At 41.6% G+C, this 14,384-nt stretch overlaps 1 protein-coding gene across 13 annotated transcripts in view; it reads right to left on the reverse strand.

Annotated features, from left to right (window-relative positions):
• Window positions 1-14,384, reverse strand: part of TENM2 (teneurin transmembrane protein 2) — a 1,486,671-nt gene that overhangs the window by 1,203,523 nt on the left and 268,764 nt on the right. The window lies entirely within an intron of this gene.

Raw genomic sequence — 14,384 nt, forward strand, 5'->3', positions numbered from 1 at the left:
CTCCAAGTTTGCAGGCAAGTATCTCTTTCAGCTCTATCTTGGAGATGGCAGGGAGGGAACTTGGAACGTTCTGCATGCAAGCATGCAGGTGCTCTTCCCAGAGCAGCCCATCCCCTAAGGGGAATATTTTACAGTGCCATTACATGTTATCTCCCATTCAAATCTATCTATCTATCTATCTATCTATCTATCTATCTATCTACCTACCTACCTATCAAATTTATACCCCGCCCAAACTTACGTCTCTGGGCTGCTAACAACAATTAAAACACATACAAAAGTTAAAAGAGTTCAACATATAACAACACATATAAAAGTTAAAACAATACAATAATTTAAAAACCATAAAATTAAACAAACAGTATTTTTTTAAAACCTGAGAAAGCTTGGGTAAAAATATGGGTTTTCAAAGGTTTTTTAAAAATTGCCAGAGATGGGGAGGATTGTAACTCAGTGGGGAGCGCATTCCACAATCTCAGTGCAGCAACCGAGAAGTACCGTCTCCGTGTGACCACCAAACAAGTTGGTGGTAACTGGAGATGGACCTCCTCAGATGACCTCAATGGGCGGTGGGGTTCGTAGCAAAGAAGATGCTCTCTTAGATACCCAGGACCTAAGCCGTTTAGGGCTTTATAAGTTATAACTAACACTTTGTATTTTGTCTGGAAACCAATTGGCAGCCAGTGAAGCTCCATCAGCAAAGGAGTAATGTGGTCTCTCCAAGATGACCCAGAGACCAACCTGGCTGCCGCATTCTGAACCAACTGAAGTTTCTGGACTACGTACAAAGGCAGCCCCACGTAGAGCACATTACAGAAGTCAAGTCTGGAGGTTACCAACAAATGTACCACAGTTTTGCAACTTTCTCTCTCAGCCCCATCAAAGGTGGAAGCAGAATCATTCAACAAAGCTTGGAAGAAGTTACTGACAAGTAAATACATTGATTTTGCTGGGGTGTACTTCTGAGAAACCTTATATAGGATCAAGACCAGCAAAAATCCTAGGCAACAATGGGGGCTCTCTGGCCCCTTACTCCTCTGGCACCTCAACAAAGCATAGGACCTATCGAGGGAAAATAGTATTGACATATCTGGAGCTTACTTCTGAGTAAACAAGTGTAGGATTGGGCCAAGAATGCAGCCTAGGAAGCTCCAAAAAAAGTACAGCAAGGTAATGCCCTGAATCATTCCTTCCACCAACAAGAAACCAGTATTCATTTGGAGACATCATTTTTCCCCTACTGGGGAACTGAAGTCTCCACATTCACAGGTAGCTTGGAAGAAGAAGGTAGCTTGGAAGAACCTCCATGTTCAAAGGCAGTCTATACCAGAACACTAGTTTGTTGGCAATGGGTGAGAATAGTATGTGGGATTTCCTTGTTGTACTTCTTTGGAGCTTCCTGGAAGCATCTGCTGAGAGCTTTGGGAAAGAGGATACTGAGATGGAATGAACACCCAGAGAACCTGTTTTGAAGCACCAGGTTGATGACTGATCATGCAACTGTGCATGTTTAGAAGGGAGTAAGTGCCTTTGAACTAAATAGGGCTTGCTCACAGATAAAGATGGAATAATGGAACCTTAAAAACTTGGCGAAGGAAATAATGGAACAATCCCATTTAAAGAATGTGGAGTGGAATAAACCCACCACCACCATCCCAGAACACAGAATGTGCTCATAGAATCTGACATTATCCAAAGCTTTCCACAGGGCATATTATCTCTTAATATATAGGTAAACACAGTTATCCAGTTTACCTGTTCCCCCCACATATGCCGAGATTGGATGTCAATTACCCGACCATGGATGCTGGGTCCACGAATGGCAAGGTTCGCCTGTATTATGCAACAGCCTCTCCTCTCCCACTTTGTAGACAGTACATCAAGAAAACGTTTGTAACTCTGGGTATAGTAGGTCGTATTTTGAGTAAGCACTGTGCTTTGTAGAGATTCATTAGGCAGAAATTTATCAAGGGCATCTAGCAAGTAATTGAGGAAACTGTTTCAGTTAAACTTCTATCTGGGTATATTTGTTTCCAGCCCAACGTTGAGTTGAATGATCAAGATAAAAAGGTCGTTCACACAACTGTTACTGGGGCTAGGCAGGGGAAGGCAGGGGTAAACCTACCTTCCCCCAGGCAATCATTTATTTATTCTGTGTGGTGCATGGCATGCCCTCTGAGCAGCATGGATCTCTGGAGGCCTGGAAAATAAAGCTGGGCCTCCAGATATCCCTAAATGCACTGCACAAGGAGCATGGTGAAATGTGATTTCCCCTCAAGCTGGGCATTCTAGGCACCTGGCTCTGTGCCTGCTTGGGATGCAACCCGAGCACACACACAACCCCACGCCTGAGTAAAAGGGTGCTTTTAAATTTTAAAGCCTGGGGAAATTCCAGGGCTACCCATGGAGTCAGCGCTGGGATAGGCCTCAATCCAGGGGCTTCATACAAGCAGCCCTACCTAGGTAGGGAAGGGCTGCTCATATGAACAGCCTCAGTGTGAGTGTATGCAGACTAATTCCTAAAGACAGCATAAATGTATGAAATCGTACAAAATAGTTCTTGCTTACCTTGTAATTACCTTGATTTGAAATTTCCATGCTTTTTGGTGTATGGGTGAAAATTCTCAGTTCTAATGTTAAACCAAAGTGTTTTTATATATATTTGAATATCATCTATAATCTAACCTTAGAGATATCCTAAGTACTATGTTCTGATATCACTTATATTAATGTTAATAAACCAATGATATAAATTGTGTGTGTTAGCTATTTTTATTTATAGATGCAGAATTTTTTAAAAACAAAACCTGGTACAAAAATAACATCTAGTCTCCCGAATATGCAACTGACCTGAAAACATTCAGGTCTCTCTTGCTTTGGCAGGTTAGGTACTTTTTAATGATGGATGTGGACCAATCTCTTTCCATTTTGTGTTATTAAAATGGTTTATCTTCTAATTGACTGCTTATTTGATAATGGCTCTATTATTTGTATGAGATAAGTGATTAGCATCAAGTAGCATTAATGACTGTGTGAAGGTTTATTGCTTTCCCATGATCTGAAGCATTTTACAAATTGACAATTTGTCATTCTGGCTGTTCAGAGTTGGATATAAACATTTCAATTATCTGTGAATCCAATAAAAATTATTAATTGAAAACTAAAGGTATGGTATTTTGGATATAATGAAAAAAAGCAGGGCATGGGAAACATGCTGCTTAAGAATTAAAGACAGTTAAATCAGTAGTTCAAAGCCCTTTTTTTGAATGCAAAGCTCCTGTCTAGATTGCAATAATCTTTCCATTTATTCTTGGGGTAGAATGACTGTAGCTCATATGATTGCAGAGAATATCTTGAAAATGTAAAGATAGAATTATTCTCATAGACAAATGCTGCTTGTTGTGTAAAAGTGCTACATGTAGACTCACATCTGATCCTACAAGTCAGTGAAATGGATGCTTACTTCAACAACATGTTTGGGAACAACTGCCATCTACTTGCATATATGTATTCATTACAAGCCATAACTCTACCCACACTCATATTTACATGAATTGAGAAATACATTCTAAAACTGCAGTTATGTCAGAAAGCAGAGAACTAAATCTGAAAGGGATGCATTACAAGATTATAGTGGTAGAATAAAGTGAATAATTGGAGTCTACTACTCAAGATAAATACTCGGATGTGATCTGGAGACTCCTGCTGCTGCTTTCATTTCATTTCAATTCATTCAGTGTTTAGGTATTGTCTGTGATTATTCTGAAAGAACAGCAAATATGGATGATGATGATGATATAAGAACATAAGAACAGCCCTGTTGGATCAGGCCCAAGTCCCATCTAGTCCAGTATCCTGTTTCACACAGTGGCCCACCAGATGCCACTGGAAGCCTACAGGCAAGTGTTGAGGGCATGCCCTCTCTCCTGCTATTACTCCCCTGTAATTGGTACTCAGGGGCATCCTGTCTGAGGCTGGAGGTGGCACTAAGCCCTCCGACTAGCAGCCATTGATAGACGTCTCCTCCATGAAGTTATCAAAAACCCTCTTAAAGCCATCCAGGTTGTTGGCTGTCACCACATGATGTGGCAGAGAATTCCACAAATAGATTATGTGTTGTGGGAAAAATACTTCCGTTTGTTGGTCCTAAATTTTGTGGCAATCAATTTCATGGGATGACTCCTGGTTTTAGTGTTATGTGAGAGGGAGAAGAATTTATCTCTATGCGCTTTCTCCACACCATGCATGATTTTATTGACCTCTATCATGTATCCCCACAATAGTCTTTTTTCTAAAATAAATAGCCCTAGGTGTTGTAGCCTTGCCTCATAAGGAAGGTGCTCTAGGCCCCGATCATCTTGGTTGCTCTCTTCTGCACCTTTTCCAGTTCTACAATGTCCTTTTTTAGAAGTGGTGACCAGAATTGTACACAGTACTCCAGGTGTGGCCGCACCATAGTTTTGTATAAGGGCATTATAATATTAACAGTTTTATTTTCAATCCTCTTCCTAATGATCCCTAGCATGACATTGGCCTTTTTCACAACTGCCACACATTGAGTCAACACTTTCAACCAACTGTCCACCACGACCCCAAGATCCCTCTCCTGGTCAGTCACCAACAGCTCAGATACCATTAATGCATACTTGAAGTTGGGTTTTTTTGTCCCAATGTGCATCACTTTACACTTGTCAACACTGAACCGCATTTGCCATTATGTCACCCACTCACCCAATCTGGAGATATGCTTTTGGAGCTCCTCATAATCTGTTTTGGATTTCACTACCCGAAAGAGTTTGGTATCATCCGCAAATGTGGTCACCTCACTGCTTACCCCTACTTCTAGATCATTTATGAATAAATTAAAAAGCACTGGTCCCAGTACAGATCCCTGGGGGACCCCACTTCTTACTTCCCTCCATTGTGAAAACTCTCCATTTATCCCTACCCTCTGCCCTTCAACCTGTCCTTCAACCAGTTAGCAATCCACACATGTACTTATCCCCTTATGCCATGACTGCTAAGTTTCCTCAGGAGTCCTTGATGAGGAACTTTGTCGAAAGCTTTCTGGAAGTTCAGGTATACTATGTCAACTGGATCACCTTGATCCACACACTTGTTGACACTCTCAAAGAACTCCAAAAGATTCCTGAGGCAACATTTTCCTTTGCACAAGCCATGCTGATTCTCTCCCAGCAGGGCCTGTTCTTCTATGTGCTTTACAGTTGTGCTATGTGTTTTACAATGACAATGATGATGATGACAATAGCAGCAGCAGCTTGGAAAAAACAACTTTATTTATTGGCTGCCCCATACACATTTTTTCTGGGTGGCTCACAAAGTTAAGCTATAAAACAGCAATAGAACATATAATTAAAAATGAATTAAAACAAAAATAAAATAGAACTAAAAACAAAGCAAAAAGCATTTTGATACTCTAGAAAGGTTCATGAATGGAATACCATTTGACCTGCCTCATCAGTTCTCTTCACATGATATTGAGCAAAGTGGCACTCATGGTTATAGCATTGAAAGCAAGTAGGAAATCCCACCCCGGCACTGTCACTCACCCCCAGACTTTGTCATTCACAGCTACAACAATATCTGTGTCATCTGCTGTCACAGCTACAGCTGCATCTGTGAAAGGCACTCTCTGTAACCATGATGGCTGCTGCTTCCTCGATCAGCAGCCTCAGGCACCCAAGGCTTCCAATCATGGAAGTGGCTGCCATAACAGTTACAGAGAGTGTGCTTTCACACAGATGCTGCTGCAGCCGTGAATGACAAAGTCCAGGGGTGAGTGACAGTGCCGGGGCTGGATTTCCTACCTGCTTTTGGCATTGTAAACGTGAGTGTTGCTGTACACAATTAACATGTGAAGACTGTTATTTTCTCTGGCTTTAACTGCAGGCCAGTTCCAATGGTCTAACATCTGGCTTACTTGAGGGGGGGGGAATTGCACCACATAATGCAAGTGGTTTGCTTGCATTATTGTTATAACTTTGAAAAAAGACACTTACATGGGTGGAGGGAGGCCAGTGGCAGCTGAAGTCCAGCCTGCTGCCATGGCCCCCTAGCCCCACCCCCTGTATCTGGTGTCAGATTCTAAACCCCACCGCTGCATCTGATGTCAGGTGCAGGACGCGGGGTTTGCTTGCAAACAGACAGCACGCATTTGAAGCATGTCCGGAGTGGCTCTCCATGCCAAAAAGGCAGGGAGAGTCACTCCTGGCCACACTGCCAACACGGCGCTGGTTCAGCTCACAAATGGGGCCAAGCAGCCCCATTTACAAGCAAAATCCCCGGCCACAACCGCATTTGCAGCGTGGCCGGGAGCTGCACTATGAATGCTGTGCTGGCCAAGGATTTTGCTCTCAAACAGAGCTGTGCAGCCCCGTTTGCAAGCAAAGTTATGCCTGTGTCTGACATCAGGTGAAGGGGGCATGGCTGGGGCATGAGGCATGGCCCCTGAAGGGTGGTGACCTGGGTTCTTGGAACCTGTTTGCTCAATGCTGGCTCTGCCCTTGCTTACAAAAGTCCCAGCAGCAATTTCTGTGAGCACTGTGCACTGTAGATACAGTAAAATCCCTGTTCATGTGTGTTGCAGCTGCATATGTATTATTGCATAATTGAGTGCATAGTAAGACTGTTTAAACTTGTTTGAAGTGTGGAAAAGTAAAAAATGAAGCTCTATTCTATCATCAGCTTTGTGTACACGTTATGTTCAACAAACATACAATCTGTTTACAGTGTATGCATGTACACTCTGTATGCATATAGCATATTCATGCATGTACACTTTCTATATGTACCCTGCCCAGCTGTGTAGCCCCATTTGTGAAATGCTTTAGCTAGCGCTGGGTTCCCAGTCTGGCTGGGAATGCGTCTCTCTGCCTTTCCTGGCTGCGAAAGATGCTCCCCTGGCAAGGCTGGAAACCCAGCGCTGGCTGAAGTGCCTTGTGAATAGGGCTGCACTGCCATTTCCACATATGGTCATGCCCCTTGCATCTGACATCAGATGCAGCAGGGGCATGGCTAGGGTAGCTCCACAGGGAGTGGCGGTGGGTGGTGCCAATGGTGGCGCACTGGTGGCCCTGCCCCTGACTTTTAGTGTGTGTTTAGTGAGATTTACTTTCAAAATGAATGCATATACAGTCATTCTACATATGTAAAGTTAACAAATAAAACATAATAGACTTGTTCATATGACCATATGGGGTGGACTGGAAGGAAGGCACGGGCCTACCCCATGCCTCCAGGCAACCAGAACTCCTGTTTGGGTCCATTTACCCATTCCCAGATGATCAGGTTGCCATGTGCTCTGATAATAAAGAAAATGTAGCTGGGCCTCCAGATAGTCCATGATGCATTGTTCGAGCAGCAGAATGGCAGTACTGCAGCAGCTCTACTCTGCCAGGCCCCTCTAGCTGCAGAACTCTAGCTGCAGATGGCCACTGCTGCTGGGAGCTGCATAAAGCCCAGATCGCATGCAGACCACCAAGGATCAAAGTAGGACAGCTGCAATTTCTGTTCTTAATCTGTTTGAAGCTGGGTAGAGGATCTGTGTTACCCAGAGTTGAAACAGCTAGGTTGGGTGGATTTCTATGGGCCCAGAGATGACCCCCCAAAAGCTGGGCTTACTCTCTCCAACCTGGCTTTTATGGTCATGAGAACAGTCCCCATGTCTCATAAGGCCATTGCGTATAAAGAAACCCATGCATTCCAAGTATAACCTTAGTTAGAATACAAATAGTGCAAACTGAAGACAACAGTGTTCAATATTTGTTTGCATTTTTTTGTACTCAAAGGGTAAATTTCCTACATTTATCTAATGCTATGAAAAATCCCCTAACGTATCACACTTCCCCCATTTGCAAAAACAAGAACATGAACAAAAGACAAAAGCTTCTAAACAAATCATTTCCCCTAAAGGCAACAAAGTGAGACTGATATTGCATACTTGCTAGTACTGAGCAAGTATTATAGTGTGTATGGGAGAAAGGATGAGTAGCATGTTAGTTCAGTTATTATAAATACAAATAGAAACTTTATTTCTATTTATGGTTTGGCAATTGTAATCAAAGAATATCCAAATCTAAGGCACAAATCTAAAAATTTGACTGACTTGGCTAACTGCCTGCTAAAAATGTAGCATGTGATGCTGCCTTCTTGCAAAAATACAACTGTACTCCTGCAGATATATTTAAAACAATCATGTCATAAATATGTTTATCTGTTGAAGGCCACTAAGGATTTTTTAAATTTTTCTTTTCTTTTCTTCCCATGGTAGCACAATTTCACAGAACAGTCTCAGAATAAAAGACTGTAATGTCAATTATTTTCACTGGTTGAAGTCAATTTATTTAAAAAATTGTACTTCTTCAGAATGTTTTTATTCTTCAAAAGACTGGTCATTTGAAGGCAAGTGGTTATTATTACAGTTGATGGGTTCATAATCCATGATTAACATTCTAAAATCCTCAATTTCTACCACAACACAAACAGTAAAGATCTCAAGGAACATTGAAACAATAATGGATTGGAACTGGGAAAATCTACTCATCCTTAATATGCAATAACACAGACCAACAATTCCCAGTATAAGAAAACTGCTCTCAGGTTTTCTCTCAGAAAACAGTAAGCCCTAGAAAAAGATCTGAAAGCTTTTCTTGAAAAGTACCTTTAAAAGTGTCCAGAATACAAAGGGGTAGTTTCATCATTGCATTGGATCTGCATCAGCTATATTATTTACAGTTGTTTATATTGGGTGACATCCAAAGCAGACACAACAGTAAGTGGACACAACAGTAAGATGAGCCTGTGCTGTGAAGAACTTTCCCACTGGCTGTTTCTGCACCTGAGTGTCCAGTGAAGAGGAGCAAATTTCAGTTATTTGCACTGTATCCAGAAGTGCCAAATGTAACTTAAAAGCCTTGTGGAGTCCTCTGGGAAGTATTTTCAGGTGACACAGGACGCTTCTAGGGTCACTGCAAATCATCAGAAGTCACTCCTTGGATATGTCTCTCTGGCACACCAAATGAGTGCTGCCACTGATTGCAACGGAATTCATTATGCAACCTGTGCTTTCTTTCTATCATCTATAAAGAGTTAAATATAGTGGCTGACGTTCAGACCAGACTTCTGGGGGCATGAAAGGAACATGCATGGGAGGGCTTTTCTAGCTGCACTGTACACAGGTGTCACACAGTCCTCAGGGACACATTTTTGGGTGGTCCACTAGTAGTCAGAGCAAATTGTCAAAATTTGCTTCTTTCATTTCACGCCCAAGACTGTGTGGCTGCAGCAGTAGTGGAGAAGCTATCCCTTGAGCCAGCACATCTTCCCTTCATGCTGACAGAAGGCTGCTTTGGATATCAGCCATCATCTCAGAGTAGTAACATTCAGTGGTCCAGAATAATAGCCATGTTTGTCTACTGAAGCAAAAACAAAGCGTCTTGTGACACCTTAAAAACTAACAAAACTTATTGTAGCAAACCTCTCTTGAACTAGAGCACATTTCATCAGATAACATGATGTGCTCTTCTTAGTGATAGGCATGTGTATGTCTATATGGGTATGGAGGAAAAAACTGCCAACAGTGGCTGACATACTGAATAACACTGTACACATGTTCAAACATAACATATGTACAGTTGTGCAAGATTGTTGTTGTGAAAGCACTAAAGTTGTTGCATGACAACATGGCTGCCCTGTCACGTAACTCCATTTGCACAATTTTTGTGCTTGTACAACTGGACAAACATTACATTCCATCGCATGGGTAACACTGCACAGTACGTCAGTCAGTGGGACAAAACAGCCACAAAATGCATGAGAGAGTGGGCTGGTTCAGATGATACCTTTTGGCCAACATGATTAGAAAAGGGGACATGCTGAGTGTGTACCCATTGCACCACCTTCTATGGTAATCACAATGCCCTCTTGCATGTCCCTTTATTATGTGGGGGTGGTGTTTATCTAAATGGCTGCTCTTCAAATGCTCCAAATACTTCTTTAAACATGTATTTATAACACATGTAGAGCAGCCATTCAGATGAAGGGACCCTACACAAAATAAAAGAACATGCCAGGAGAATGTTGGGACTTGTGCAGAAGACATCACAATAGATATGTGCTTTGTGCATACCCTTTCTGATTGGGTAGGCCGGCAAGGTATTGGCCAAACTGGCCCAGAGTCTATGACAAATCTATGTAGAGGTGAAATGAACATAAAGTAAGCACAGGGGAAAACAGCAGTAACTGGTAATAATAAGATTTCCCAAATTTTGCTAAGTAAGTTTGCTAAGAAAGAATAAGAAGGTTTCATTATCAAATGGGCTGACTGCAAAGGAAAATGTTGAAATGAAGAAGGGTGGTGGTGGTATAGTAGCTTTGCATTATGAAGACAACATTCCTTTATCAACCTGAATTCAAATGAAAGAGATTCCATGGAAGCTTGTAGCCCAAGCTACCTCATTGATCATATGCCACTAGTCTTTGTAGCACACAACACTGAATTGCTTTTCCCTGAGGGAAACTGTGTCTCCAGGTGTGCTAATAATAAAATTAATAGCTTAGAGAAACTGCATGCTGCTGCAGTAGCAGCAGCAGAGTGAGATGATCGATTCCAGTGTTTAACTGTCCTAATTCCATAGTGTATATACGCTCCTCAGCTACATGCTGTCTCACAACTAATCAATACATTCTTGATTTCAAACAAAGAAGCAGCTTCAAGATTAGAAGTCTTTCTGAATAAAAAAGATGTACGGTAAAACTGTCAAAACTCTTTTGCTAACATTTTAACAAGAAATTTACATCAGTAGCTACAATGACTTGAAAAGTAACAGATACTATCGTGTTTGATGGCCACTGATTTGAAAGCTGTATTAATTAAACATTTGCTGTTTGGTCCATTGCAATTCATGTCATTAGGATCTTAATTGACTCAAAGTGCAATGGTCCCAAACCTCAAAGACAAGGAGCTTACATTTTTTCTACTGGTAGCTCTGAAATATCAAAGGTCTTTGGAAACACCTCCCACTTTGAACTATTACCTATGCCTTCCACATTTTCTATGGTGATAATGCACTCTGCCTTAAATATCAAAATCATCAGCATGACCTCTACCTTAAAAAACCACAAGGAGCAGTGTTCCCTCGAAAACGTGTGCATGTGCGCGCACACACAAGTTTTTAAAATCTCCACTCAGTTAATTTTAGATCCTCCTCAGATTGAATCAGTATATCTGAATATACGTGCACACACACTGCCTTGATACTGCCACCCAGAATAAAACTCATTCCACACACAGATGAAAAAAATTAGAGAGCACACAGATGAGGAGAAGAAGTAAGTGTGCTTTAAGTAGGAAGAAGTGACCTATACTCACTGATCATATTAGCATAACATGAAACAGTCAGAAGTCTATTTTATTTTATTTGTATACCGCCCTTCCAAAATGGCTCAGGGCGGTTAAGGCTAGTGATTTATAGGAAACTCACAGGAAAAGGACTGAACATAAATTTCACCTCTCCTACCTGTTCTGCTGCTCCATTTGCATTTTTTTGTGATTATGGGGAGGTCAGGCAAAACTGGGTGGCTGTGCTGTTGCAACACTGCTTGCAACCTCTGTAGAACCACCAGTTTTACAGATGCAACAGTGCTCCTTGCAATGGAAGTACGGCCTACTGTTCTTCATGGCTGGCAGGCATCATTTTCCCCCTAGACGTCACCTGCAAACCATACTGTGTCATAAACCCTAGTAGTACACTTCCTATCTCTGGGGACCTGAACAGAGATTCACATTTAAAAAGAATGCATATTGACACAAAAACATGCTTCCAGTGGCATCTGGTGGGCCACTGTGTGAAACAGGATGCTGGACTAGATGGGCCTTGGGCTTGATCCAGCAGGGCTGTTCTTATGTTCTTATGTACATACATCTGCATTCACATACAATATAAGTCTGAATAAGCCTAGAATGTAGCATTATTCTGAATGGTCATCTGGGGTTACTAGCTGCCCAAAGGAGCAATGCTACCACTGCAAGAAAGACTGTTGCTGTTGTATTGTAAAACTAGGGGTGGTAGCAGAAAAGGTGAGCGGAGCACAGAGTTTCAGTTCAACTACTATGGTTCATCCTATTCCCAATCCCATTTTGAACCAAGAGTTAAAAATGGGATAGTTTTGCACAACCTTAGTTGTAAAGCCAGTAGGCTCAACTGCTGCATGCGTGTTTCAAACACATACCACTGGCCTGATCTATATGTTACTGTAACAGCACAGGTATCTTTTCCCTGAATTGCAATTCCCTGCTGCTCTGATAATACCTGGTTAGGGGAAACATATAAGTAAGGCAAATGATCTACTCTCTTCCCAACTGAGCAACACTCACTCCTGAGGAACAATTATATTTCTGCATTACAAATAATTACAAGTAATTCACACAAAATGGGGGAAATTCACATAATTGTGGCATTCATATGGTAGTATGCTTAACAATTTTATATACAAACAGTATTCTAATTCACCTTTTAGAGGGTAAAAACTAGTGGTGTGGTGGTGCAGATGTTTTTCCTATTTGTACCATGTTAATATTCACCTCTTGTGATCCTGTTTGGCACCATTGTTCCCCCCCTGGCTTCTTCTTCTTTCTGTTTCCTGGTTTAGTATCAAGGGTTATTCCACTCATTCATGGATTTCAATTATCATAGATGACATCTAAGGACAAGGACCCTGGGACTTTAAGGTTTTGCTGGGTTTTTGATGGAGCCTTTCAGGTTTTGATGGGATCATCAGATTCCAATCCAGCACTTGCAGGCTTTAAAGACGCAGGGAAGACAAGGATAAAAACTAGTGGTTTGGTGGTGCAGATGTTTATCCTATTTACACCATGAAAATATTCACCTCTTTTGATCCTATTTGGCACCACCAAATAGCTGCTTGCAGCTCCTTCTCTCACCCAATGCCCATTTGAAAATCTGCAAGGTCAGGTTGGGTCTCCTTCTCCCCCCTCCCACATCTTTCAAAACCTGCAAGGGTCAGACTGAAAGCAGCTAGTACCCCCTGCCCTCTTTAAAGTCTGCAAGGATCAGATCAGAGGCTTCCAGAACCAAATGACTATTGAATGGAGTGAAAGAAGACACTGCCAGCAGCTTCCTCTCATCAGCCAATGACTGCTTTAAAACCTTCAAGTGTCAAATCAGGAGAAGAGACCCAGAAGCCTCCTCCCCTTTAAAGACTGACGAGTCAGGACTGGAGCTCCCAACTCCCCACTGGCTTACTTCCATTTATGTTTAGGATACATGCCTTGATATGAAATGCACTATTTCTCTTCCAGATCTCTACATAAAGCTCACCCCCTTCCCCAAATCACATTTCCCCTTCTTTCGTTTTCCTTGTGCCACCGAGTACATATTTTACAAATAATGCTTTAGCCCAATTTCATCCTGTTTTTGATGTGTTTGTTAAGATGTTCATGAGACAATGAAACCTGATTCTGAAACCTGAGTGAACACTATGAAGTAGAGAATAAATCAGAACACCAGTTATGCAAACCCACCTATTCTGAACAGGCTCCACAAGTCTCAACCATGCCAAAAAGTCACTTTAGACATCACTTACAAGAAAAGCTGGGGTTACAATCACTTACATTTCTGCATTCTCCCTTTCTTTATTACATAAGGATCAGCCCTTACACACAGATGGGTTTATATCAAAGTTTATTTCCATCCCTTCTGAAATTCTTTCTGCACCAATGGGAAAGAGAGGAATATCAGACATGACATGTCCCAGGCAGTAAGCACATGTCATCAAGATTTTTTTGGCCTGGTATTTTAGAATTGATTTATTACAAGTGAATTTAAAAATAGCTTTCTGGATCTACAAAACAAAAGAAAAGACTACAGTACAACTGCAAGGTGAACTGAGTATACTCCTTTGGACCAAAATGTAAAGAGTATTTTCTCAAGGTATACCTGTACCTATGTTGTGCCCAATTTTGACTTTTATTATATAACAGAGCAACTGAAGAAGGCAGAAGCCAAAATGTCTTGAACAGTGTATTTCTTTTTGTTAATAAACAATAGTGTATTTTCCCAAATCAAAGACAACTCTGAAGGTGGTCAATACAATGGCTTCCACACATGCTCTGGGACTAGGACGGTGCTTTTTAATTTATTCATAAATGATCTAGAAGTTGGGGTAAGCGGTGAGGTGGCCAAATTTGCAGATGAAATCAAACTCTTTCGGGTAGTGAAATCCAAAACAGATTGTGAGGAGCTCCAAAAGGATCTCTTCAAGCTGGGTTAGTGGGTGACAAAATAGCAAATGTGGTTCAATGTTGGCAAGTGTAAAGTGATGTACATTGGGACGAAGAATCCCAA

Source organism: Hemicordylus capensis, chromosome 2 (assembly GCF_027244095.1).
Source record: "Hemicordylus capensis ecotype Gifberg chromosome 2, rHemCap1.1.pri, whole genome shotgun sequence".
In the NCBI taxonomy this organism is placed as follows: Eukaryota; Metazoa; Chordata; class Lepidosauria; order Squamata; family Cordylidae; genus Hemicordylus; species Hemicordylus capensis.